The sequence below is a fragment of the Syngnathoides biaculeatus genome, chromosome 2, assembly GCF_019802595.1.
Source record: "Syngnathoides biaculeatus isolate LvHL_M chromosome 2, ASM1980259v1, whole genome shotgun sequence".
NCBI classification, from domain to species: Eukaryota; Metazoa; Chordata; class Actinopteri; order Syngnathiformes; family Syngnathidae; genus Syngnathoides; species Syngnathoides biaculeatus.
The window spans coordinates 27,007,449-27,026,260 of NC_084641.1; the positions used below are offsets into that span (position 1 = coordinate 27,007,449).

Sequence of the window (18,812 nt, forward strand, 5' to 3'; positions counted from 1 at the left end):
GAGAAAATACATCATTTGTCCATGATAAAGTACACACAGCACGCACATGCACACAAATCAGAGAATCTACTGTTATCGACTGCACTTTCAAGACTGTTTTTTTTTTTCTTTCAAATATGAAGCAGTGAAGAATTTTTGTCGCTGGAAATCTTCTGTGTGTCACTTGGGTATGTGAGCCAGATATCAATTGTGGATTAGACGTGCTTCTCTGCATGTGCTGGTGCTCAAGATGTGAGGAGGCACAACAATGCGATTCTTTGTTTGGGTTCTGATGGCCTATTTCTTTATCTGTCATAAAAGGAATCAAAACTCTCTGCTGTACAGTTATGTTTTGCACTCGCTACTGATCCGGTTCATATATGTGCGTGTTGGTGAAGCGCTTCTACACACACAGTGACTTAAATGTACAACTCTGGTCTTGGCTCTAGACAATCACAGTCAGAGCAGGTTATGTTGTGTTAATGTTCCATGCAGTGAACATGGGAATTTTTTTTCGCTGGACTGTATTTGTATTATCTCGACGCAGCGAGCCGCTGGAATAAGGATGTTTTGAGACAAGCGGAAAACCGAAGGGGAAAATAACTGTTTATTTATTACATTCGCTAGCCGGTGAGCTAACAAGCCAGAGAGCTACGAGCTGGCTCTAAAAAAAAAAAAAAACTCTCTCGACCGTGGCGAAGTCATTAAAATGTCAGCACTCCGAGTTACTTGTGTGTTCCTCACATTGCACACACACATACTTAGATTGTCTTAAACTGTGTCTACAGATGCTGAATCAAAATGTGCCCCTGCTAATACAGACCCTTTCCAAAAATGTGAATATCATAGAAAAGTTTATTTCCATAATTCTGTTGAAAAATGTTCATCGATGATAGAGTCTCATTTCAGGGACCACAATTTGAACAAATTTTCAAGTTGTTTATGCTGACATAATTTGGGTTTCCAGCTCATAAATCTCACCAAATCAGACATTTAAGAAATTTGAATGCAGTGAAGAAATTTGAAAATTCTATCAGAGATTGGATGGATGGATGGATAGATAGATAGATAGATAGATAGATAGATAGATAGATAGATAGATAGATAGATAGATAGATAGATAGATAGATAGATAGATAGATAGATAGATAGATAGATAGATAGATAGATAGATAGATAGAAGATAGATAGATAGATAGATGGATGGATGGATGGATGGATGGATGGATGGATGGATGGATGGATGGATGGAGGATGGATGGATGGATGGATGGATGGATGGATGGATGGATGGATAGATAGATAGATAGATAGATAGATAGATAGATAGATAGATAGATAGATAGATAGATAGATAATCAGCGAGACTGGCACAAAATTTTGTAAATTGCATGTAAATGAGCAGAATGTATTTTTATGATGGTTAAACATGATTGTTTAATAGGACCACTAGATAGAGAGAGAGAGAGAGAGAGAGAGAGAGAGAGAGAGAGAGAGAGAGAGATAGATAGATAGATAGATAGATAGATAGATAGATAGATAGATAGATAGATAGATAGATAGATAGATAGATAGATAGATAGATAGATAGATAGATAGATAGATAGATAGATAGATAGATAGATAGATACCTGTGGACGCTTGGTTAGAGCATCTGCATCACAGTTCTGGGGGGGGACCGGGTTCTGTGGATTTTCTCTCCCACATCCCCCAAAAAAACCATGTCGAGGTTAATTGAAGGCGTAGGTGTGAATGCGAGTGTGAATGGCTGTCTCTATGTCCCCTGCGATTGGCCGGCAACCTGTTCAAGGTCCACCCCGCCTCCTCCCCGTCGATAGCTGGGGTAGGATCCAGCGCTCCCGCGACCCTGCTGAGTGTAAGCGGGTCAGATAAAGGATGGATGGAAAAGCGTCCATTTTGTTCCATTTTTTGGTCCAGCTTATTCTCATCAAGGTCGCGGGCATTCTTGAGCCTATCCCGGCTATCTTCAACAGTTTTCGTGTTGTACATATTGTATGTCTTAGAGGAGGGTGACCTATTGAACGATATGCTACAATTCTTCATGTGAGCTTCTGGTTGTGAGTTTTGGATGACTAGAGCTCAACTTGCATTGCTGACGGTCGTTCTCCTTTTTTTCCACTCCACTCTATCGACGGGATAGTTGAAGCTGGCTCAAATACCTCAGATTTTGGCTTTAAAAACAAAACAAAAAATAAGTCACAAAACCCACTAGTTGGTGCGCTTGTACATCATCTGTAAAGATTGCGTAATTTGCAGATGACAGTGCAACTGCAGAAATGATGCTGTTTTTAATTTCCATGCTAACACAATGCTTCATCACAACCTGCAGATGAGGTCGAATTATCCATCCATCCATTTTCTTAGCCGCTAATCCTCACAAGGGTCGTGGGGAGTGCTGGAACCTATCCCAGCTGTCACCGGGTAGGAGGCGGGTTACACCCTGAACTGGTTGCCAGCCAATCGCAAGGCACATCGAGACAAACAGCCGCACTCGCAATCACACCCAGGGGCAATTTAGAGTGTCCAATTAATGTTGCATGTTTTTGGGATGTGGGAGAAAACCGCAGTGCCCGGACAAAACCCACGCAGGCACGAGGGGAATATATAAACTCCACACAGGCGGGGCCGGGATTGAACCCGGGTACTTATCCTCACGAGGGTCGCGGGGAAGTGCTGGAGTCTATCCCAGCTGTCAACGGGCAGGAGGCGGGGCACACCCTGAACTGGTTGCCAGGCAATCGCAGGGCACATTGAGACAAACAGCCGCACTCGCAATCACACCTAGGGGCAATTTAGAGTGTCCAATTAATGTTGCATGTTTTGGTGATGTGGGAGGAAACTCGAGTTCCCGGAGCAAACCCATATCCAAACTCCATACAGGCAGGGCTGGGATTTGAACCTCGGTCCTCAGAACTGTGAGGCTGATCCTCTAACCAGTCATCCACCGTCCGCCTCATCGAAATGATACATATTTTAAAATAAAAGCGGTAGATAATGGATGGATGGATGAACAGACGGACATGTAGTGCCTATCCCAGGTGTCAACGGGCAGGAGGCAGGGTACACCCTGAACTGGTTGCCACCCAATCGCAGGGCGCATGAAGACAGAGAACAGTCGCACTCACAATCACACACCTGGGGGCAATTTAGAGTGTCCAATTAATGTAGCATGTTTTTGGGATGCGGGAGGAAACTGGAGTGCCCACCCGGAGAAAACCCACGCAGGCACGGGGAGAACATGCAAACTCCGCACGGGCGGGTCCGGGATTGAACCCGGGACCTCAAAACTGTGAAGCCAACGCTTTTCAGCTCTTCCACCGTGCCAGGTTGATTTACAAACACAGATCTGAAATCCGTGCGCTGCCTAATATTCTAACAGAGCACCCTGAGGCATGCAAAGTCATTCAGTGAAAGTAGCCGTGATCAATGTTCACAAAAAGAAAAAGGCAGAGTGGGCGAAATTATGGAAAATAGCTGTAGTGCTAATATTAGAGCGGCGTCCATCATTCCTGGCACGGCTGCCGTCCGCTGGGGTTTATTCCCAATTTTATCACTCCTGAAAATGACTTTGATTAATCAACTGAGTGCGACACTTTGCAGGTGATGATGGTGGCGCGTGCACAAAAAGCCAATCGGCCTCACTCAATAACGGCGCTGTACTTTGTACTTAAATTGTGTGTCCGCATGTTTGAAACTAAGATCTTTCTTTTGCTTTCGGCTTGTCCCATTAGGCCAGTGTTTCCCAGTCATTTTCTGTCACTACCCGCCCCAGGAAGAAGAACAAAAATTGACTTAAACCTTCAGAATTGGCTGAGATGTATCGGTCAGATGTTCTTATATTTGAAAATAGGGGCACAGTTTATGCAGATTGCAGGTCATGGGTGGACCCATTTCTGTGGGCAGACCGTAGGGGGCAGTGCCCACCCACCAGGATGCAAGCCGCTCTCTAAATTCAAACACTTTATTTTTGTTTGTATTTCATTTTATCCGTGCGTTTATGTTTGTCTAAAGAAACACTAATATTGAGTTCTTCATTGCTTTGTCATTGTGATTATTTTTGATTAAAGGGACCCTCGACTTGAACAGCCTATCAGAGCCTGGCTGGAAATAAAAAATAAAAAATAAAAACTCAGTCCATGTGACTTGCAAGACTGTATATCAGTCACATAGCAGTGCCGCGCCAATTTTGAAGTGAACCTAACGGTATTTTTAACAATTATTAATTCTGGAGACGTGCAAAAAGTTGAAAACTCAATTTAAAGTGACCTTTGCAAAACTGGATGGTAAACCAACGCAGGAGAGCTGTTGGTTTTGGAACGCCCGCACGATGAAGATGACTTCCGGACAAGGTCCATCCATTTTCTTAGCCGCTTATCCTCACGAGGGTCGCGGGAGTGCTGGAGCCTATCCCAGCTGTCAACGGGCAGGATGCGGGGCACACCCTGAACCGGTTGCCAGCCAATTGCAGGGAACATGGAGACAAACGGTTGCACTCATAATCACACCTAAGGGCAATTTAGCGTGTCCAATTAATGTTGCGTGTTTTTGGGATGTGGGAGGAAACCAGAGTGCCTGGAGGAAACCCACGCAGGCACACGAGGAAAACATGCAAACTACACACTGGCGGGTCCGGGATTGAACTCGGGGCCTCAGAACTGTTAGGCCAGCGCTTTACCAGCTGAACCACCGTTCCGCGTGTAATTGTCTTAGCTGGGCCAGATGTGGTTGAACCAGAATATACTACAGTACTGCGGTTCACCGTGAGTTCCTGGTGGAGAAAATAGCCGAACCCCCCCAAGACGGAAAATGGAGAACAGTTAACACAATTAGCACATGCAAAAATGTATTAGAAACTGTCGTCACTGTGATAAAAGCCTTCGCGCTTGCCCTAAGTTGAGGAGCAAACTGTGAAAAGAGTTTTTTTTTTTGTTGTTGTTGTTGGATTTCCTCAGAGCACGAATGGTACAACATACGGCATGTGATCCGGCTCGCTTTCGAAAAGAATGTCACCTCTTCACAAATTTCACTCGAACAGTGGATGGACCTGATGAGGAGGTTGAGCGCGGAGAGACGCTTGCTCCCGACACTTTTCTTAAAGTACGTGTCGTGTGCGCATGTGTGCACGCATTGGCAATGAATGTCCTTCTATTGACTGGCCCCTTAAACGGTGCCCACCGTGACGCTTTTTCAAGTACTTCCGAGGTTACATACAAGTTGAACGTGCAAGTGTTTTGTGATCATTGTTTTAAACGATGAGGAGTGGTGTCGTACCTCATCTTGCTTGCATATTTAACGTGATTATTATGTGCGTCAGTGCTTCGCAAATACAGTAAGCTATTAGATTAAAACTATGTAGTGTTTGTATAGTCATAATAAGTGGGCTTGTCTTTTAGAATGAATTCTGCTTCATTAACAAACGCTCTTACATAGGTCCTATGTCCACTCACAGAAAGTACAATGTACCATACTTTAAATTTGATTTGGGTAATACAGGTACCGTATTTTCCACACTATAAGGCACACCTACAAGGCTTTAATTTTCTCAAAAGCCAACGGTGCGCCTTATATTCCAGTGAGCCTTATATGTGGATCAATACTGAGCCTTTGGTTCTTTTAGAACCCTAACCCTAACCCATGCATCACGTAACCCCAGCCTTTACTGTAGCATCTATAGAGTTCGTGCACGTGACGTCAGCATTTTTACGGCGCCATATTGCCAGTCAAAAAGAGCTGCCCGACAGTGTGGGCGACATTGAACCGGAGCAGAATTTTCACAACGCCCGAGACTTGTTGTGCTGTTGGTTGTTACATTAGACGAGGCAGATATTCAAAGAGGTCATTCTAAAGAATACCAGATGAAAAGATGGATGGATTTCAGCAATAGAATGTGATGGATGGTGCCCTGTCTTTTTTTTTCCCCATAGTTAATGAATGCGAGTTTGTGTAAGACCAGGAGTCATTAGTTTAAATATTGGTATGTGTATTGAAAAAATCTGAGCGGCTCCAGCACTATGTGGGATTTATTCTTGATTGAGAACAGATGTAGCATCAAAATATTTGTATGCGTCCAGACTTTTCTACGATTTCAAACTCTTCCGTGTAAATCTCGACGACTTCCTCACCAGATCCATGTGTAGATCCAGTTGTCCAAGACAAGCGGAATCAGGTTAACAGTCCACTTCCTTATCAGCGAAAACATTGACTTCGGCATTAAATACGGGTCCTCTATGCCAAGTGTCTCTCATTTTTCCTCGTACCTTTGTTTATTATCACCTTCTAAATGTTTAACGGTATCAAACAAAACTCTGGGCGTTTTGCTACAAGACGTATTTTCGTGTCGTCTCGACTTAGCATTTGCTAGCCCGGCAGTATGGCCTGTCACGTGACTTCGGTGATGTAGGTGCACGAGCTCTAGTCTATGCGCCATATAATGTGGTACGCCTTATAATCTGATGCACCTTATATATGAAAAAAAAAACAATTAAAACAGGCCATTCATTGAAGGTGCACCTTATAATGCAGTGCACCTTATAGTGCGGAAAATACGGTAATTGATTGACGAGTAGAAAAGGTGGTAGTCTAAATCGAAGTGACTAAGACTGGCTAATAATTCTGTTAGGGGTACATTTTGGCATCTGTGGTGCATACGTAGCAAATAGGGAAATTAGTTTCCATATGTGCATAGGAAGGAGGAGTAAGGGAAGAGGGTCAAACGCTGTCATGGGAGACCTCTGTTCATTTTATGAGTTAGCACTGTACACTCAAGGGCACCATGAATGAACCTGTTGGAAGCATATATAGATACTTCACGAGTAAAAAAAAATATGATATTAAAGAAAGTCAACAAAACCTTCATTGTATTAGAATGATCCATGTTTGTCATGAAAAATCACATGCACGGCTGAGGTGAGTTGACATCGAGTGAGGCCAAAAAGGCAGAGCAGATCTATGCAATGGCCAAGGTGGATGATATTCTTTCTCCAGAGAATGAAGGCCTGCAACAATGTGCAGTGATGTGTGCCCTCGTAAAGAGGACAGTCGCAGCAATGACGCGAGACTGCTATGATGAAGTGGAGAATATCCCCCACTTCCGTTCCTCCTCCTACAATACTTCCCTCGCAACCTTTAAGTTCGTATGTCACTCGGTCTTATCGAAGAGTTGTCATGCACACACTTTAGGATCTGTGCTAGTGGGACACTTACAGCCGAATGTTGAATTCTGAAGGAGTGGCTGGATGTATTCACAGTGAGAAAGTTGCCAGTCTGATGTCCTGCAAAGAAAGAAAGTCAAAACTAAATCAACCACATCATATACCTATAAGTATATTAGCACCTTGTATCAATATAACATCGATCCATCCATGCATCCATCCATCCATCCATCCATCCATCCTCCATCCATCCATCCATCCATCCATCCATCCATCCATCCGTTATGTACCGCTTTTCCCGGTAGGGTCGTGGAGGAAGTAGCTTCAGCAGGGATACCCAGACTTCCCTTTCCCCAGCCACTTCTTCCAGCTCTTCCGGAGGGATCCCAAGGCGGTCCCAAGCCAGCCGAGAGACATAGTCTCTCTCCAGCGTGTTCTGGGTCGTCCTCGGGGTCTCTTTCTGGTGGGACGTGCCTGGAAACACCTCACCAGGGAGGCGTCCGGGAGGCATCGGAATCAGATGTCCCAGCCACCTCATCTGGCTCATTCTCAATGCGGAGGAGCAGCGGCTCGACACTGAGCCTCTCCCGGATGATTGAGAGTCTGGACACCTTGCGGCGGAAACTAATTTTTCCCGCCCGTAGGCGAGGGTAGGAACGTAGATCGACTGGTAAATTGAGAGCTTCCCCTTTCAACTTAGCTCCCGCTTTACCACAACGGACCGATGCAAAGTCCGCATCACTGCAGACGCTGCACCGATCCGTTTGTAGATCTCCCGCTGCATTCTTCCCTCACTCGTGAACAAGACACTTGAAGAAGATACTTCAACTCCTCCACTTGGAGAAGGATCTCATCCCCAGCCTGGAGAGTGCATCAATATAACAAATCTCTCAATCTTTCCTGACAAAGTCATCCAAATCATAAAGTTCCCGCTCTCTTGATTTGAATCTTCTGCTATGATCAGATGAAAATAATTCTTACACAATCCTGCTGACACAAAACCCAGTTAGTAGCAATGAAAATCTACTGTAACCTCGCTCCGAATTGAACAATAAGTGACAGTAACAGCAAAAATAATAAGCACCAGGAACTCAATACTTGTAGCTGTCCTTTCACGTGCAATCTTAAAGACGACAGTGGACGTCGCATATTTTCACACGTCGGCATTTGACAATTCGCCTGTTGGCAGCCAACTGCTGTGGTCGGCTCTCTTGGTTGGGTGAGGGTAGAGGGACGGCAGTGGCGAGGCACGAGGGTGTTGAGCGGGTGTGGTGATTCGCCAGGGCAACGGCAGAGGGTCCCTCCATTAACCTCAGGGTGGCCAGTTTTGGGGCGCTATTGTAGTGTCTTGGCCTCCTTGTGCAAGGTGCTCACAACTGTTGGCCCACCAGTTTGCCCCACGATTGTCAAGCCCACAGAACTAGACTGGGAGACCACTTACAGGCCTTTGCAGGTGACTTTTGACTTAAGTAGCTGATTGGAGCGTGGCACCGGGTGTCTTCAGTATTGCACCTCTCCACAATATTCGAATTTAGTGAGATACTCATGAGTTGTCAGTAATAATCATCCACATTAAAAGAAATACACACTTGAAATATGTCAGTCTGTGTCTAATGAATGAATACGTTGTATAAGTTTCACTTTTTGAAGTTGAATGACTGAATTAAATCCACATGTAGATTATGTTGAAATTATATGACCAGCAATCTCAAATTATATAACAGCAGTACAATACAGCAATGCACATACATCTTAATCTTAATGCGCCTTGCCGAAAGGTAGCTCCAGCACACCGGCAACCCTAGTGAGGATAAGCGGGAAATCAATGAATGAACAGTACATCCGAGTACATACTACATTCGTACATTCTACATTGTTCCTTCCTTGACGGATTCAAACTCTTCCGAGGACTAATGTTTTCCACATTCCCAAAATTCCCTTGTTATACAAACTCCAGTTCTCTCCCATATTTCACATTTCACACATTTTTTTTTCAACAAACTCTTCAGCTCATTCACTGCATTCCATATCATTCAATCAAATTACATGTAATTGTATATTGTTCAACTTCCTTCTTCACTCAATATGATTCAGTAGTATTCCACATGATTTCCATATGACACAATTTCTCTTGAAATTGTAGTTATTAATTAGTTAATTAACTGTTAACCATTCATTAATAAACACAGCCAACACAAATAAGCGGCACAACTGCCACCACGATTGCTGTGCAACCCGCGGCGTTGTTTTGTTTAGACTACAGGAACGTGATAGATGATACACACATTATTACATACACGCAATAATGCGCTGCATCTTCAGGTGATTTTACACGCCCGATGCACCTCCTTTTGTCACAACATCTCTCAAAACACATTTTGCAGACAAGTGCTGTTTCCAAACGATAGACGTCGTATATCTTTTTTGGGACTACTCGCTAACATGTCATCCCTGTTGTCTCAGCACAACAAAATCTTAAAAACAATGAAAAAAGTAAAATAAAATCAATGGTCCCTGTTGTAAATAATGTAATATAATATAATATAATATAATTAGCAATTAATAAATGGGCAATTTAGAGTGTCCAATTAATGTTGCATGTTTTTGGAATGTGGGAGGAAACCGGAGTGCCCGGAGAAAACCCACGCAGGCACGGGGAGAACATGCAAAGGCCGGGTCACGATTTGAACCCCAGCGCTCAGAACCGTGAGGCCAACGCTCAATTGGTGCGCCACAGCGCCGCCTGTATGCATCTCTTTTTTTTTTATCTGAGAGGATGACTTTTCTTCACATTCCTTCAACTATAGCTTACCCGACCACTGTATTACAGCAAGTTATATATTTTAAACCTCGTAATTTCAAAGTGCCCAGCGGCTATCTACGGTGGTCTTACATGTGATTGCTTGTAAGCTGTTTGCTGACAGGAGGGGACATTTTTGTGTTTTATGAAGAGCCCAATTTAACTGTTCCACTGCAGAAGCTTGTCCTCTTTTTTTTTTATTTTTTTATTTTTTTTTTTACATTGGTAAAGCATCAATTTCATGACTCACTGGACTTAACTGCTTTATTGTAATTGTCACTTGAAATATATCCAAGGGGCTAGATAAGTAGCTTGAATTTGTGCATGCCAAGAGAATGAATGCGCTACACCATTAACAACTGCCAATTGTCGGGAAAGTGTTAATCTGTTTTGTCAGTTGTGTTTCTTTGATACCAAAATGCACCGCGGACATTTGAAAAATGGAGTGATGGAAAAAAAAAAAAAAGAATCATAAACACGGCCAACCCAACGCTCGTGTATAGCTGTGACCAAGGGTGGGGCTGACAATATCAAGTCAAGCAGTCACTCACATTTAACGGGCGCGCAAATCTGCACAGTCGAGCACGAAAAATCACGCGTGTAAAATTTGTTGCGAGTAGAAAAAATAGATATTGAAAGACGTCGTTTATTTTGTGTAGTCTTGACATTAATTTACGTGTTTATTTCATAAACGTTAACTAAACCAGCCTGCTCCAAAACAACCAATATTCTCAACAGGAAAACAGGAAATGCAAGTTAACCGCACTGAGCTCGTTCAGGGCTGGTTCACGTACTGCGAGCGCATTTACGTCGAAAGTCATCAACATCAATGAGCCATGGCAAAGGAAATTCAGTTAAACCAGGGGTGCTCATTGCGTCGATCGCCAGGCAGTGTGAAGTTAGACTATCATCCACTTCGTCCCTTGATTCAGGTGTGCCCAATACATCGAGCGCATGCACATAAAGGTGCGTTCTAGCAAGCCGGCCTCCTATTTACGGCAGTCCCGCAATGCGAGCTTCCCCCCACAACAACACATCACAATTGGCGACAGAAATGTTTGTTATCACTAGCTTGTTGCCACGAACGCCGATTATGTTGCACTAAACTTTCAGCATTTTCAAAACATTGCGGGTATAGACCGTTCATGTTTATTCCTTATTTAACTTTTCTCAGATAAAGTTGGTCAGACCAAGAATTTTTAATTGCTGAAAAATTTTAAATACCGTTTTACATCATGTTCTAAGAATATCAGTTGAAATTGGAAATGATCATTTTTGAGTTTGAAATTTTAGTTTTCCATTTTAATTATGTGTTTATTCTATTTTTAATTTACAGTTATATTAATCCAGTAAGTCATTTTAAAGCCATCCCTAATCACACCTGCAAGTTTATCTGCGAGCATGACTGACCACACCCGTACATTTTTCAAATGTGAGTGACTGAGTAAAGTGATTTATTATTATTTTTTTCACCGACATACCAAACCAAGCATCGGAAAAGAAATGGACGCTCCGAAATGGCACGATTGTGCAAGAGACACACGACGACGTAAGATGGAACCAAAAGAGCTTCGGGAAGAACTGCAGATGCACGGTAAGTTCCCTGTGATCACCGGAGGTTGAGGAAGACAAACCACACGACAAGCTATTTATAGAGCATTAGTGGGATGGAGAGCAGCAGTCAGGGGCATTGTGTTTTGATATTGCAGCAGCATCTCTGATAGTCAACGCTATTAGTGATATAGTCTGCGAGTACATAAAATGGCAGCAGAAATGAAAGGCAACGCTCATCAGGGGAACGGAAAGTAAGATTGTTGAGAATACTAAGCACAGGTCCTATGGATTCAGCTTTTTTGTTTTTTTGTTGTTGTTGTTGTTTTTTTAAATAAAGACACCACCATACAGGCTGGAGGCAGGCGTGGCTCCTGCACTTGAAATGCCCAAAGTTCTCCAGAGAAACGCTGTGGAAATGTCAGCGTGAGTCGTTCGCATCCAGTCGAGCATCAGCTGTGACAGCAGTTTTAAGGCTCCTTCACACTGCAGCACGCCAACAATGAGTAGTGTATCCTTTTTTTTTTTAATCTAAAGGTCAAATAATAAACTGGGATTCCAAATAATGTTGTTTATCTATTATTAAATGCCTTCTACGAAATCAAAAATAATCATAACAGATGCTATATTTGTCATGTATAATATGGTAATAAAACTACTTTATGAAATGAAAACAATAAATTCCGTATCACCTGGCAAGGACGAATGCAAGGTCAAAAACATATCTTGGATGATCGTAAATTGCCTTCACACCAGGGCGACGGGCTCTGATTTGCCGATTCGCAGATACAATCAGGTAAAAATGGAACTGCTTGGTTAGCATAATTGCATCGTTCCCCCCAACCTATTTGGGATGCCAAAGGATGAAGCTATTTACTGGAGAAACCAAATGAAATTTTCATGAAAGCTCTTGATAGCTATTACTAGTCCCTGCGTGAACCACTCCAAAAGAACACTGCTGAGCTAAAGCACAAGCTCATAATGAGTAGATGTAAAAAAAATAAATAAATAAAATCATCTCTGGATAAAATCCTTCTTGATTAATAGTCAAAGTGTGTTTGCTTTGGTTTGTCTCACAATCCACCACAACATCAGATCCCTGATCTTATGTGGTTTGTAGGTCAACTGTCTCGCTTGATAAATAAAAATATAACCTGCGTGCATTTTTTAGCACGTGATGCACACATCACTTCATATTTTAGAGATAAAAGCTCAGTCATTGTCATGGCAACCTCAGATCAGACAACCCAAAAAAGCGGCATGTGGGCCGAAAACAATGTTGTGTTTTTTTTTGCTAGTCAGAGACTAAAAGGAGTTTTATTTTGAAAAATTGGATGCTTTCAGCAGTACCTCTGCACAGATGCCAAAGCCCCTGTTCCAGACAAAAGTAACTGTAAAAGTAATTTATATTATTTTACTTCTGCCTCATTCAGAGTTTTTTTCTTTTTAAATAACTTGTGTATTTCACAAAGAGTCACATCGTGAGCTGATTCTAAAGTTTTGTTTGTGTGTTTGTTTTTTTACTGAAAATGACACTGGCCAAATTAACACGTATCCCTTGATTAGTTCCCATTAATTACAACCCCCAATTACCATTTAGCTGGGAAACCCAATAAAAACAGAATACAAAGATTTTCAAATGCTTTCCCCCCTGATGTGTATTGCAAGGGCGTCAAACCTGTTTTCGTCACGGGCCACATCATACTTTTGTCTTCCCTCGGAGGGCCATTATTACTAACACACATGAAGAAATCACCTCAAGTAATTACATATGCACAGAATATTGACAAACTAGAAGCCAATAAAAACATTCTTTTAACTCAATTTTTTTTAAAGCAGTATCGCAATTTTAGTTTTCCTTCACGTGCCACATAAGCTGATGTGGTAGGCCAGATCTGGGGCCCTAGCCACCAGTTTGACACCTGTGGTATATTGAAAGACAATGACAAAGATATCCATCCATCCACTTTCTTTTGCCGCTCATCCTCACGAGGGTCGCGGGGAGTGCTGGAGCCTATCCCAGCTGTCAACGTGCAGGTGGCGGGGTACACACTGAACTGGTTGCCAGCCAATCGGAGGGCACATAGAGAAAAACGGCCACACAATCACACCTCGGGACAATTTATAGTGTCACACACATTCCGAAAATCTGACCTTAACCCTAACCCTTGTTCCCAAGCAAGGACAGAACTGTATGAGCAAATAAATGAATGGAATCAACAGTTTAAGAGTGTTTCTCAGTGAGAAATCTTAACATCTCGAGAAACAATTGCGAGGAATTCGGGGATTTCATCAGCTACCATCCGTAATATCAAAAGAATCTGGAGAAATCTCTGCATGTATTAGCAGCAAGGCCAAAAACCAACAGTGAATGCCCATGACCTTCAACCCCTCAAGCGCCACACAAGGCATCGTTATTGCTGATAGGCTCATACATTCAAAGCAATGTCTTTTTCAGGGTTGTGTTGCTTATTTCAGCAAGACAAAGGCGTACCACATTCTGCACGAGTGAGGACAAAAGAGGACAAGTACTAGACTGACCTGCCAGCAGTCCACGCCTGTCTCCCATGGATTACGTGTGGCGCATTTTGAAGCACAAAATATGAACGGAGACCCCGGTCTGATGAACAAACTGAAGTTTTACATCAAGCAAGAATGCAAAGGATTCCACCTACAATGAGCCGCGAGGAATTAGTGTGCTTCCTAGTTCCAAATCCCTTACCATAGTTCCACAGGTCACAGAAAACAACAATGAGTCCCAACCCGGGAACAGTGAGTCCCTGCAACTTATCAACATGGAATACAGATACTGTAACCTGTTGCTATATCACGACTCTTGCTGCACAGTTCTGCTATTTCTGAGATTTGTATTGGTTATTAATCTATTTTTCATAATTTATATAATGTACAATATTTTTGTGCTATCCATTGCTCTTGTTCTTTCAGTATATTATACAGTATGGGTTTAGCCCTGACATGATAGCAAATGTTTTAGTACTATATATTGTCCCAAAAACTATCACTATGAATGATAATAGAGTTGTTTTATTCTAATTTAAATAGTCAAGCTACCAAATAAACTCCCCACTTTTTTAACTTTCATGCAGATGGTCAAATAATAAACCTGATTATGTAACAAAAAAGTGTGAACATTTGATAACAAAATAAAGGATGGAAAATCAAATATGTATACCAAACAAACAGTCAAATAAACAAAGTCAACATAACGGGTACACAATGCACACCTGAACTAAGTTAAGCTAACTTAAGGGCCCATATAAATGTGAATATAGCTGGCAAAAAAAAAAAAAAAAATGAAATTCAAACCCCAATGTCTTTGTTTCTAGCGGCAGGATTGACGGACGTCAAGGGTTGCATCCAATGGTCCGGCCTGGTTGCCAGCCAATCGCATGGCACATTGAGACAAACAGTCGCACCCATAATCACACCTAGTGGCAATTTAGAGTGTCCAATTAAAGTTGGATGTTTTTTGTGGGAGGAAACCGGAGTACCCGGAGGAAACCCACGCAGGCACGGGGAGAACATGCAAACTCCACACGGGCGGGTCCAGGATTGGAACCCGGGACCTCAGAACTGTGAGGCCAACGCTTTTACCAGCGGTTCCACCGTGCTGCCCCTGATTAATTAAATACTTGGAAAATAATAGATTAATTATAAGATCTTTTGAAGACTTTACTTTTTTTTTTGTTTTGTTTTAGTCAATACAAAACGTTGAACAGAGGCAACAATTTCATGAATTTCTGAACGTGTTTGAAGGAACAGGCCTTTTTTGGTCAGGGATTGCTATCGTCTACAAAAGAAAAATTCAGACTGCCTGCGTTTGCTTTTATGTTGCTCATGTGTGCCGTTTCTCTAAATGAGACTTTCGACTCACCGTGCTCCAAATGACGGGGCCTCTCCATTCTTCACCAAGATTACTGTTCAGCTTCTCAGCCAGCACTTGAATGACTTGAGCCCCTCGGGACCGCGTGTTGTCTTTTTTTTTTCTTCCCCCCTCTTTCTCCGGTTCTGTCCACGTCAGTCTCCACGACACGTGGTTCTCCGCGACGGTTTCTCCCACTGGAGCGGGGAAAGAGACTCGCATTGGGGGGGTGAAAGGGGCAACCGCAGGGGACGAGCGGGGCTTGTTGAGTCGAACCAGGTGCTCTGCATCCTCTGCAGCATTGCACATGAGCGCCGAGAAATCTGCATGTTAGAGTGGTTGCCTTACAAACAGGATGGATGTGGCCCAAATTTAATCTCTCTATTGTGACGACGACGGGTTAGAGGGAAAAAAAGAAAGGCACACTGAAATCCCACTGGCAGTGCTGCAATGCAGGGGTTTAGCATAGAGCCAGGAGGCAAGCGAACACGAGAAAGAGCCCTCTGATAACCCACACGTTTTACAGACGTAAAAAACGGGCAAATATATTAACCTATAAAAGTCAGAAAAGTCTGTCTGCCAGGTTGAGTGTGATCTCGTGTGCAAAGGAGACTTGCAGCCTAACCTAAGCAGCCCACACGTCTTTAAAATTAGAACTGTAAACAAAGGCTGGGAAGTGAGAAATATTAAGATAATGACTAATCGCATTGTTAGCCTGTGCAGCCTCCCCGAGTGTCGTACGCGAGCTAAAAAGCATAATGGCAGTTGCCAACGTGACAGATTGTTGACGGTGGGAGTCTTTTACAGTCAGCACAAACCAGCAATTGATGACACTTCTTTTACACGCTGATACACACGGCACTGACACAAGTGATAAAGTCTTAAAGAGCAGTTGTCTGACTTTTTGCACACACAGAACTGCGGCCGTCATTTTGCGGAGAGCAAAAACCAGAGTGCTACTCATTCTGCGTGCATTTCTATGATAGTCTTTAACACCAGTCCGACACAGAGTCCAGGGCCTAATCTAGTTAAAATGATGCAGAACATACTGTGATTAGTCCCTCTTACTTTCAAGTCCCCGGATGCCGCATCTTGCTTGCTTATCAAGTCCATTTGTCTTTCACTCCGGATCTCAATTAGACTTTGTAAAGTACAAAAATGTCATCAATAATGTGATCACATTAGTCATACTTATCTTCCTTTTCCATACCCGACAAAATTGTGGTGGTCTGTGTAGATTAGATTGGATTAGATTAGTTGTTTAGTTTTGTTTCATGTTCTCCTGCGTCTCATGTTGTTCACATTTGGGTGCTTGTTGTCATCAACTCTCTACCTTGTATCAACCAATCAGCTCCCGCCAGCCACTCGTGTCTTGTCCAGTCGTTCCTTGTTATGTTGTCCTCACTTTATTTTTATGTACAGTAGTTTCCGGGTTTCTTTCAGTGCTTGTTGATTCATTGTCTTGGGTCAAAGGTAGTCTTGTCTCACGTTTCCTCGTCACCCATTGTTCCTTTGTTACTTTTTATTTAGATTTTTGGACTTGCGCTAATTTACTGTTACCTCCTTGTTCATTGTTTGCCTTTTTGGGATATTTTTTGTTTTTCCACTCCTGCCTTGCCTCCCAGCTTCCCTGCGCTTGAGTCATCCTTATTTTGTCTCGCCTTCTAACACCACGAAAACCCGGCTGTGACAGATTGAACCGACCCCGAAAGGACCAAGCGGGAAGCTCATGGCGTCGTTCTAAAAGCCGCCGGTCTGCAACTCAGTGCTCTCTGCTCGCAAATCAAACATACCCTCCTCTGGTAAAACTTATCGTTCTTTCTTCTGTCCTTTTCACCAGTCTACTCCACTAGTCATAGGTTTTCAACAACCCCTAACAGTTCCCATTCATTTTTTGGGGGGGATTAAGATGTATGAGATTATGAAGATGGCCCCGTTCTAGATAACCTTCTTTCTGATATTGCTTCAGACTCCAATTTTAGATCATTTTTCTTGTACTACTCAGTGTTGAGAACATTTTCATTTTTCCGACCCCTCTGAGTCCAAGCCCAAGTCATTTCCCTCTGAGCTTTACTTGGGCTCTCGTTTAGGCATCTATCCTCGACCTGCAGACCTATATAAGATACTTAAAGGTCAAGTGTCATCCCTATAAACATTCTAAAATAGATATTGTAATGAAAAATACATATAAGATTATTCACTTCAATGTCTATACGGGAAAATAAATATGAGCGGAGAGCGCGTCATCCATGCGCAAAGTTGCGGAAGTCTCATTCGAGGACATCCAAGTGGTCGCCATATTGGCTGCATCCCCTGTCCGTGACGTCACCCCGGACAGTCGCCATCGAACACACGCGGTGGACCCTACTATGGGAGACGAACACGCCCCTTCTGACATGGAAGCTCTTTTGAAAGAAGAGAACATCACACAACCGAGTGAAGTTACCGGGGCAATTTTACCCTATTGTTTCGAGCCATATTTAGATGACATGCGATCACGGCCAAACCACCTCCCCGCCCTATCCACCTCCGCGCGGCGGTGATAAACGCCCACTTCCGTGGCGGACATGAGCCACCGAGGCAACGAGCCACCCTGGCCACCTTGACAAGGCCGGCGGCAGGCTCGGCTTATGTGAAAAAACGCATGGGTCCTTGTCGGCTGCCGTTTTTTCATTAACAACATACTAAAAATCATTCATTTCATGACAGTGGCACATTAAATAATATCATTGCACTTCCAGCAATAAAGTTGCATCAAGTTGCTTATCCTGATAGAAACAAGTGGTTAAAATCCGGGCAAAGACAAATGCAAATAAGACCAAACACTAAAGCGTCGAGATCTCATTGTCTGCTGGAAGAAATTACTAAACACCTCCGGGGGTCCAACATACTCCAATAAATGTCAGACGGTCTGACGCAACATTATGAATTATATTAGCGACCACGGTTTACTTATATTGTATTTAGCTATCAGAAAACACCCTGGAAACCCTCCACTGAGTTTTTCTGTGCATACAATTGTTTGTATTTCATTCTCTACTTTGTTAAGTTCATTGGCAGATTATGGATCTCAACCTTGCCTTTGTTTCGAAAGATGTTTTCCAACATGACTTCATTGTGAACCTATTTCATGAAACAAATCATTCCGTGCAAGTTATGGCTTGCACTAGAATATGAAATAATAAAGACGGATAATTTAAGAACCGTATAGCGATAAATAATCACGGCATGAGACCGTAAAAGTACCAAACTCGTCAAGAGGAGCAGGAGGGACATTGTTTTGGCTCTGTGTAATGCTCTCAAAGGTATTGTAGGAAAAACGAGAGAAAATCCGCAAGTGATGAGCCAGGAGTCTACTCGCGGGGATCGTTCAACCTTCACATTGTCAGAGGAATCCATCACGAGACCCAAACTCGGAAAAGCACGG

General features: G+C 42.9%; 1 protein-coding gene across 5 annotated transcripts in view; it reads right to left on the reverse strand.

The window, feature by feature from the left end:
* LOC133513361 (synaptotagmin-2-like) overlaps nt 1-18,812 on the reverse strand; it is an 82,631-nt gene that overhangs the window by 49,909 nt on the left and 13,910 nt on the right. For 2 of the 5 annotated variants that reach the window (XM_061844138.1, XM_061844101.1), the window contains exon 3: nt 7,204-7,271. The exons of 1 other annotated variant lie outside the window; for it this stretch is intronic. The gene's annotated coding sequence lies outside the window, so the exon portion shown is untranslated. Of the gene's footprint in view, nt 1-7,203; nt 7,272-8,900; nt 8,940-15,397; nt 15,583-18,812 lie in introns of those variants that run through there. 2 more of the 5 variants (XM_061844109.1, XM_061844117.1) reach the window with 2 other exon arrangements.